General features: G+C 41.0%; 1 protein-coding gene across 3 annotated transcripts in view; it reads left to right on the top strand.

Moving 5' to 3' along the window:
- Positions 1–7,237: 7,237 nt before the first annotated feature.
- The window catches only part of cnot1.S (CCR4-NOT transcription complex subunit 1 S homeolog), a 64,655-nt gene continuing 63,270 nt past the window's right edge, over positions 7,238–8,622 (top strand). For 2 of the 3 annotated variants that reach the window (XM_018260628.2, XM_018260626.2), the window contains exon 1: positions 7,238–7,464. The gene's annotated coding sequence lies outside the window, so the exon portion shown is untranslated. The remainder of the gene's footprint in view (positions 7,465–8,622) is intronic. The other variant, XM_018260629.2, reaches the window with a different exon arrangement.

Genomic DNA, 8,622 nt, shown 5'->3' with positions numbered 1-8,622 from the left:
CTTCCTTATGGTACTTTCTAAATGAGCACTAAATACTTTAATTCTTTAACATTTGAAAGGAGTTATTTTTTTAGTTCATTAAAGGGGATTTGTTTTAATCAATGATGCATTTATATTAGCCCAACCGAAAGCAATTTTTACTATGGGGCAAATTTACCAACATAGCTGCACCAGTTCAGGTATCCATAGCAACCAATCAGATATTTGCTTTCATTTTGTACATTGTACACATAGATTAGAGGCTACTTGCAAACTGCCCTCAAACAGTTTGGTACCTGTTGTATGTTTGTAAATGAGCCTTAAAGGGATACTGTCATGGGAAAAAAACATTTTTTTCAAAATGAATCGGTTAATAGTGCTGCTCCAGCAGAATTCTGCACTGAAATATTTTCTTAAGTTCCTAAGGTGGACCGAAACGTCGGTTTGATACCAAGACAACAGTAAAGAATATTATGTTTTAAGAAAAGGGAGTGCTGGTCCATTGTGTAACTGCTGAAACCAGCAATGACAATTATCTCAATGACAATTAAAATGTTTTTAATGTGTCTGATTTATTGTATCTAGATGTACTGTATATGCTACACACGTGAAAACACACTAAAATATTACATAGTACAAGTGAAGGCAGGTCGGCTTTTTACAAACCCACCCACACCCTACCTGGCCTGCTAGATAGTCAAAATGAATATACCTGTGGCCAACTTGCACATCTATGAGAAGGGGTGGGGCAGGTAGATGTAAGTATATAAATAAACAGGCGGCTGGTGCTACAGCAATATCATGGACCATGGGCAGGATTCAGGCCACCCCCAGCCAAAGATGTGCCTCTCCACACATTGCTAGCGGCAAGTACTCCATGTGTAAACATGCCTCCCAATTGTAACAGTGATGTGATCAATAATTTGGGTTCTGCCTGTAGTTGAGAGATGTTCTGTCTGCAGTAGAGAGGCAAAAGCTAATTGGGTTACTGCACTAGTGCAAATGTTCCAGATTTTCATAAATAAGACCCAATGGGGGAATATACTAAAAAGTGCAACTAACCGACCTCTGCTTTCAACAAGGCCGTTGAAATGAATATGAAGAATAAGAAGACATTGATTTTACCTAGAGGTAAAACATTGTTCACTATTAATGTCTGCATTATTAAATCAAATAAATAGTGAATCATGCAAATATGAAGAGCAAAGTATCAATGGAAACACCACCTGCATAGTCAATTAACTAGTAACACAATTCTACTATAAAATGACAAATTCCAGGTAAATAATGTCAAGGTGATGCCCAGTCCTGTACAATTAGCCCTGTAAATTGTTCCAGAATAACACCAATACATTATGGAACCAGTCATATTATGGTAATAAACTCTATATCAGGGCACAGTGAGTTCCAGTATTTTTTGTTGTAGTGATCCATTCACATTTTGGCACAAAGGCCCTTAACACTGAGCAGATTTGACAGAGTGCAGTAACCTGTTAAAAACAATCAACATTTTTTCTGCATTATGGCACAATATCCCTGTTTATGGTACAATGGTCTAAGTATTTTCTGATGCAGTGATCATACATGTGCATAAATGGCACACTCAATATAGTACTAAAAACCCTACAATTTTTTCAGTAAAATGTACCCACTGGTTGGATCATCTACTAGGGCTGTCCAACTGGTGGCCTGTGGATCGACCCCCACCCTTATGTTATCCCCCCACATGAAAGTCTTCCTGCTGTGATTCCTTACCTTGTGTAAACTTTAAAATGTATCAGTACTGAGATTAACTGGCCCCTGTATTGTTTACATCTCAAATTCAGACATTAAACTCCTGCATTGTTCACACCAATAACACTTTTTGTTCATACTCCAAAACCCTGTACTGTTCACCCCTCCGACTGAAAGTGCCAACATTGTTCACCTGTTCTCACCTCAGACCAAGTGCTGGAGGGACACCAGCACTGTGCCACTGTGTGTGCCATACTCTGCCTGCCCTATGCTCCCTGTGTGTGCCATACTCTGTCTTCCCTATGCTCCCTGGGTGGGCCATAATCTGCTTGCCCTGCTCTGTACCCTGTGGGACGTGAGCTTGGAAGGGTTTTTTCTGGGGGTTTATTAGTATTTAGAAATTGTTGTGAGGGGCCCCTAAGGTGTTTTATCATGTGCTGGGGGGGGGGGGGTGACATATGGATTTAAGGTTATGTTTATGGTATATTTAAGGGTGTGACTTACATTCATATTCATTTGTATTAATTTCAGTGGTTTCTGATCTGTATCCTGTGCAAAGCAACATCAGAACAATTCTTAGAGCAATTTTACATTCATTTACTTTTAAGGTTTCCTTTAACCCCTTAAAGGATAAGGAAAGTTAAACTAATGAAGTAGGCTAGAAATGTTGTATATAATGTTTTGAGCTTCTGTACCAGCCCGAGGTGACTACAGCCCTTTAACAGGGAATATCTGTGCCTTCAAAGACGCCCCAGTAGCTCCCCATCATCTTTTCTGCTGATTCACTGCACATGATCGGTGCTGCTGTCACTTACTGAGCTTAGGGACTGACTCAAAATATACAGAACGCATAGAATATAAATGTCACAGTAGAAGGATGATTAGTAATTAATATAGATAATTACTACATGGCAGCACAGAAACCAGTGCAACTAGCATCAGAATTTAATAATCAGCCCTATAGCATCAGTTTATATAACAGGCCAACCTTGTTTTCTGCTTGATAATTTGTGACAACCCCTAAGTTTTGCTTCTCAACAGCTGCTCAGAGCCCACTGAGCATGTGAGTGTCGCTGACACTTTCCAAGATGGTGACCCCCTGTGACAAGTTTTGAAATCCTGAATCATTGCTGCTATTGAGAAGCTGAAACTTTAGGCTGGTGCAATAAGTTCAGTATATAAAATATGGAGTTTTTAGCCCTATTCTTTTTTAGGGTTTAGTTCTCCTTGATGTCAAGGAGAATGTCAGAATCTGTAGAACCTACATTCTGCAGTGCATCTATGCAGGGGGCGGCTTTTAAAGCTGCTCCTTTGTTCTTGCTTGTTCGCTAGCCTGTGGGCACTAAGCAGACGTGGGAATGGGCCCTTGAGGCCCCTAGTGGGATATGGGATGTATATGTCTGCTGCTGCCTGTACTTTTTGTGCCCCCCCACCACTGAATTCTGCTCTGATCATTGTCATCATTCTCCTCTTTTGCCTCCTATGTAGATCTGCAGCCTGCCTAACACAGGTTAGTGCACACACATTACACGCATTTTTACATTAACTCACACACTTACATGTTTGGTGGATTTTCACACATATGCAGCACTCACATGTGCTTACACACAATTTGCCAACACCATTGTGTTTATTTTATCTTTAAAAAAAAGTTATTGTCATTGCAAATACCATATTTGCTAATTGCACTGTGCAATATATTTTGTATGTTTTTTTTTTTTCCTTGAGTATATTCTGTTTTTGGTGATTTTGTTGCATTTTTAGCCATTTTATTGCATTTTCAACTTTGAAACAAGAGTTTTCTTGTTTGTGGCTTGTGGGAATTTACTGAAATGGTATCTTGAGCAATCCAAGTATAAAAGCAGTGACAATAAGGGTAACTTTAAACAGAAATACGTCTATACATCTGGTTTATTCACAAAAGAGATTTCAGAGAGATCATCTAAATTTTGTGTGAATAACAAATTAACAGCCACAGCCAATTGTTGATGCTTATTTATTTCAAGTCAGATTTTAGTGGTTTTTGAAACCATGACTGAACTCACAAACATAGCTTTTGCAGATAACTTGATGTTTTCTGTAGATGCATTACAGGCTCTAAGGGATATTTCCAAGGAAATTTATCTTTAAAGGAGCTGTTCACCTTTCAAACACTTTTTTCATTTCGGGTGTTTTCAAATTGTTCACTAGAAATAAAAACTTTTTTCATATTTTATTTTAATTTTTTCCCAAAATTAAAGTTTAAAGTTTAATGTTCCTGACAGTTTGGCAGCTTAGTTATCCGGGAGCATTATGAACTGTTACAATTTGCTACATTAGTTGATGGATTACTCAGCAGATTCTGTGGAATATTTGCAACTATAGTATCAATTATAACAACTGTCTTTAATGAAACTCGGTGATTTTACTCAACAGGTCCAAAGATAAGAAATGCATCATCTATTTTATCAATTTAAAACAGTTTATAGTGTTGGTGACCCCCACAGCTGCTGAAAGATAAGATAGGTGAACAATGAACATGTAAATGACCAGCAGACATTATGCTTTATGTCAAAGTTGCTAAAAAGATTAAAAAAAATAAAGGCTTGTGGTTTTTTTTCTAGAAAAGGTGGCAATCCTACCTTTAGCTTGTCTTAGATTGCTTTACTTTATCCCACGTTTGCTACTGTTTGCATTTTCCTCAGTCCTTGTACAGTGCAGTGAAATATGTTGGCACTATGGAAATAAACTACACTAACATAAACCTTGCATTGGCTTTAGTCTGAGGTGTTACCTAGATCTTCTATTTGTAAGCTACTGGCACCCAGCATTGCAACAGATCATACCCAGGCCCTGACTCCCAATCTTTGGATTCTGGCAAATGGAAAGAGGCTGCCATAATATGCCATAGACACTAATCCCAGTCCAGGCCTGACCATACCTTTTTCCCCCCACCCGAAACAAGAAGGGCGTCTTGTAGGCAGACTGCTGTACCCCCCATTTTTTACTGTATGGCATCACACCGTTATTTAAAATACTTAAAGGGGAACTCCACAAAAACATAACTTAAGCTTTTTGAAAAGTAAATATAATTTCAAGCAACTTTGCAATATACATCAATTAAAAAGTATGCAGACTTTTCATAATTTTTAATGGTTTGGAACAGTTCCCTAAGCCTAACTCCCTGCTCTCTGTCTGACTACTTTGCTGAGCTGGCTGACTACTGTTACTTTGTATCAACAGCCAGCTGTCCTCAGCCTGCATCCTCCAAACCCCACAATTCCCTGCACACAAAGGAACAGAACATCATAGTGCAATGCATTGTGGGTTATGTAGTTCCTTCATGCTGTCTGTAAACTGTGGAGAAGTTGTTAAAATTTGTAACATCAGTGTTTTAGTGCTTCCTTCCCTGCTAGGATTTCAAATGGTGCAATAGAATAACTGTTAAACTGCTGGATTGCAGCATAGAAATGGCATCTATTCCAGGGTTGCCAGGTTGGCAGTTTTCCAGCCAAATTGGGCTACTAATTTAAAGCCCAGGCTGGTTTTGAAAGTACAAACTAGCCAAGATATGGATTTGGGCTACTTTTTGTGCCTTTGGCTGGTTTGTACTTTGGAAACCAGCCAAAGTTTTTTTCTTGCCCTAATGTGGCAATCCTGTGTCTTCCAGTGCATGTTGGGTTTCAATGTAAGACTACAATACCCAGCATGCAATGGGACTGACTTATGTAAAAATCGTGTGTTACCGAAGTCTCCCATCCCTCTTAAGGGCAGAGACACACGTGGAGATTCGGTCGCAGGCGACAAATCGCCTCTTCTTTGTGGGACTTATCTCCCCAAACTACCTTCCCGCCAGCTAGATGCTAAATCGCCGGCAGCATGGCACTCGGAGCAATTCGTTTTCCGAAGTTTCCATCCCGCCGGCGATTTAGATTCTCGCTGGCGGGAAGGCAGTTCGGGGATTTGGATCACTTGGATTGCTTTGTTGCCTTAGACACGTGGAGATTCGGGGAGATTAGTCGCCGGCGACAAATTGCGTCTTCTTTTGGCGACCAATCTCCCCGAATCTCCACATGTGTCTCTGACCTAAGGCAACTTCGGGCAACAAATCGATCCAAGTGCCACCCCGCCGGTGCTTTCGATTCTAGCCAGTGGGAAGGCAGTTCGGGGAGATTAGTCGCCTCTTCTTCGGGCGTGTGTCTCTGCCCAAAACATTCTGACATTTTCCAGTGACTTTCCTCAATATCAGGCAATTTTGGGGCAAAAATCTGCTGGCCACCAAAATGTCTAGACCTGTTTTACCAGTATTTAATGAAATTATATGTATTAGAGTCTTATGGGGCCCCTATACCTCCTGGGCCCCCCTCTGTAGTTACACCTGGTAGCAGGTGAATCTTTATTTTCCTCTGCATATATTGTGCTATTTTTGGGCTACGTTTGAAGTTACTCTTGGCTAGTTTTGGGCTGGTTGTAGCTGACTGGTTTTGAAAATTAGACCTGGCAACTCTGATTTATTCATACTTTTAGAAGAAACATGTAACTGTGATTGGTATATCAGGGGTTTCTGTGTTATGTGGGTCGCTTTAAAAAACTTTTGGTTTGGAAATCTCAGTTTCCCTTTAAATAAAAACAATTTAACTTAAAGGGATCCTGTCATCGGAAAACATGTTTTTTTCAAAACGCATCAGTTAATAGTGCTACTCCAGCAGCATTCTGCACTGAAATCCATTTCTCAAAAGAGCAAACAGATTTTTTTTGAAATCTGACATGGGGCTAGACATTTTGTCAATTTCCCAGCTGCCCCGGTCATGTGACTTGTGCCTGCACTTTAGGAGAGAAATGCTTTCTGGCAGGCTGCTGTTTTTCCTTCTCAATGTAACTCAATGTGTCTCAGTGGGACATGGGTTTTTACTATTGAGTGTTGTTCTTAGATCTACCAGGCAGCTGTTATCTTGTGTTAGGGAGCTATTGTTCTTTTGTTTGGCTACTGGGGGGGGGGGGGGGTTATATCACTCCAACTTGCAGTACAGCAGTAAAGAGTGATTGAAGTTTATCAGAGCACAAGTCACATGACTTGGGGCAGCTGGGAAATTGACACTATGTCTAGCCCCATGTCAGATTTCAAAATCGAATATAAAAAAAATCTGTTTGCTCTTTTGAGAAATGGATTTGAGTGCAGAATTCTGCTGGAGCAGCACTATTAACTGATTCAATTTGAAATTATTTTTTTTCCCCATGACAGTATCCCTTTAAAGCTAACACATGTACATGTTGTGTCCTGGCTGCAATGCGCTAGGATGGTTCCTTGGCGGCTGCTACACGATTGGTTAAACTTCTCGCACGGAGGCGGCCGCTAGTGACATAGTTAAACGAGAGCATAATGGTGCGCACCACAGGGTCTTTACTATTGGCTGTTTCTTTCCACAATCGGGACCGCGCACGTCTTACCATGTGACCTGAAGGGAATCATCGCGTTGCCTGTTTATATGACTTCTCATTGGTCAGAGTAAAAGGAAGCACGACTGCGCCGGGTACGTGGGCGGGATATGGGGAGCGGGTGAAATAGGAGTGGAAAAGAGAAGGCCGCGACGGGAACGAGCGACCTTAGACGCCATTTTGTTGGGAAACAAACAGGCAGAAGTGCGGAGTAGAGAAGAAAAAAAATAAAATCAGGAGGAGGACCGTGAGCCGGCGAGGAAAGCAGCGCAGTCGGAGACGACTGCTGCGATTATTAACTTGACGAAGAAAGAGGCGGTCGGAAGCGGTGGGGAGGTGAGCGCTACTGTGTATTCGGCCTGTGATTTGCTTTGCTCCTTAGAAACACTCTAATAAAATACCCGAGCGATCTTTTCACACGTCTCGCTTCTATTGTGCACTGGCTCCTTAACGCCCGTCCTTAAAATGCGCCTGTTTACACCTTTTGTTTCAGTTTCACTTTCTTCTTGCACCAAACACAGGCCACATGTATCCATCTGTGAGTTGGGTAGTCCTGGGGCTTACAAATATCATTAGCCAGCAGTGTTTACAGCCCACACACGTTCTTATACACGTTTATATAACAGGGCTATTGCTTTTAGCGCTCCCTCCATGGACTGATAGGGCTTCTAGTTGCCATATGGGGTTGCCCTTCTGAGCTTATGTGGAACCTACATGGAAAGAACGGTCTTGCTGATTTTTTTCCACACACAGGAACTTACAGTTCACTTGTTCTGTACCATTGACTGTCATCAACAATCTAAGGCAACTGCAAACAAAGATAATAGTTCTGGTTTGGTTTTTGATCTTTGTCCCTCATTGCTATGTAATTAAATATGCTGTTTATATCAAATCGCATGTTAAGCGAATATAACAATGTGTATATAGTTTGTTTTCCAAATATCATTTACTGGTATACACTAAGGCTAAGCTGAAGAACCTAAGGCATGTCATTCGCTTGCCTTCTCGTGTACCCATCACTTTCCTTAATTTTGCATTGGCACGTTCTAGCACAGCCATAGAGAGGCCGTAAATGTAAGTTGAGTAAATACCCTTGCCCTGAGTAGCTGAAAATGTAAATAGAGCCTATTCAGGTTAGCATGTGAACAATGCAGTAATTGTACAGATCTGGACATTTTTCTTAAAGCAGACATGTAGGATAAATGAAAAAAGCCTAATATTGAAGGCAATTATAAGTAATATATGGTGTTGCTTTTACATGGTGCTAAAAATTATTATCTTTGAAAATAGCTCCTTTATTGGAGCTCCCTATAGATGTTCTTTGGTCCTTGTCTGTTTCAAATGAGGGGTGGGTGTGTCCTAACTGTCCCTGCCAGAAGCGCAGTAGGAGGACAGCCAATCACAGTCCTGCGGTCACACAACCACAGACAGGCTTCAGTTCCCTATCAGGTCCTGCTAGCTGCTGATTGGTTCCTGTCCTACAGGGCAGTAAGG

This window comes from Xenopus laevis, chromosome 4S, assembly GCF_017654675.1.
Source record: "Xenopus laevis strain J_2021 chromosome 4S, Xenopus_laevis_v10.1, whole genome shotgun sequence".
Taxonomy (NCBI): domain Eukaryota; kingdom Metazoa; phylum Chordata; class Amphibia; order Anura; family Pipidae; genus Xenopus; species Xenopus laevis.
Note: the sequence above shows the minus strand (reverse complement) of the source record. Positions and strands in the feature narration are given on the sequence as shown.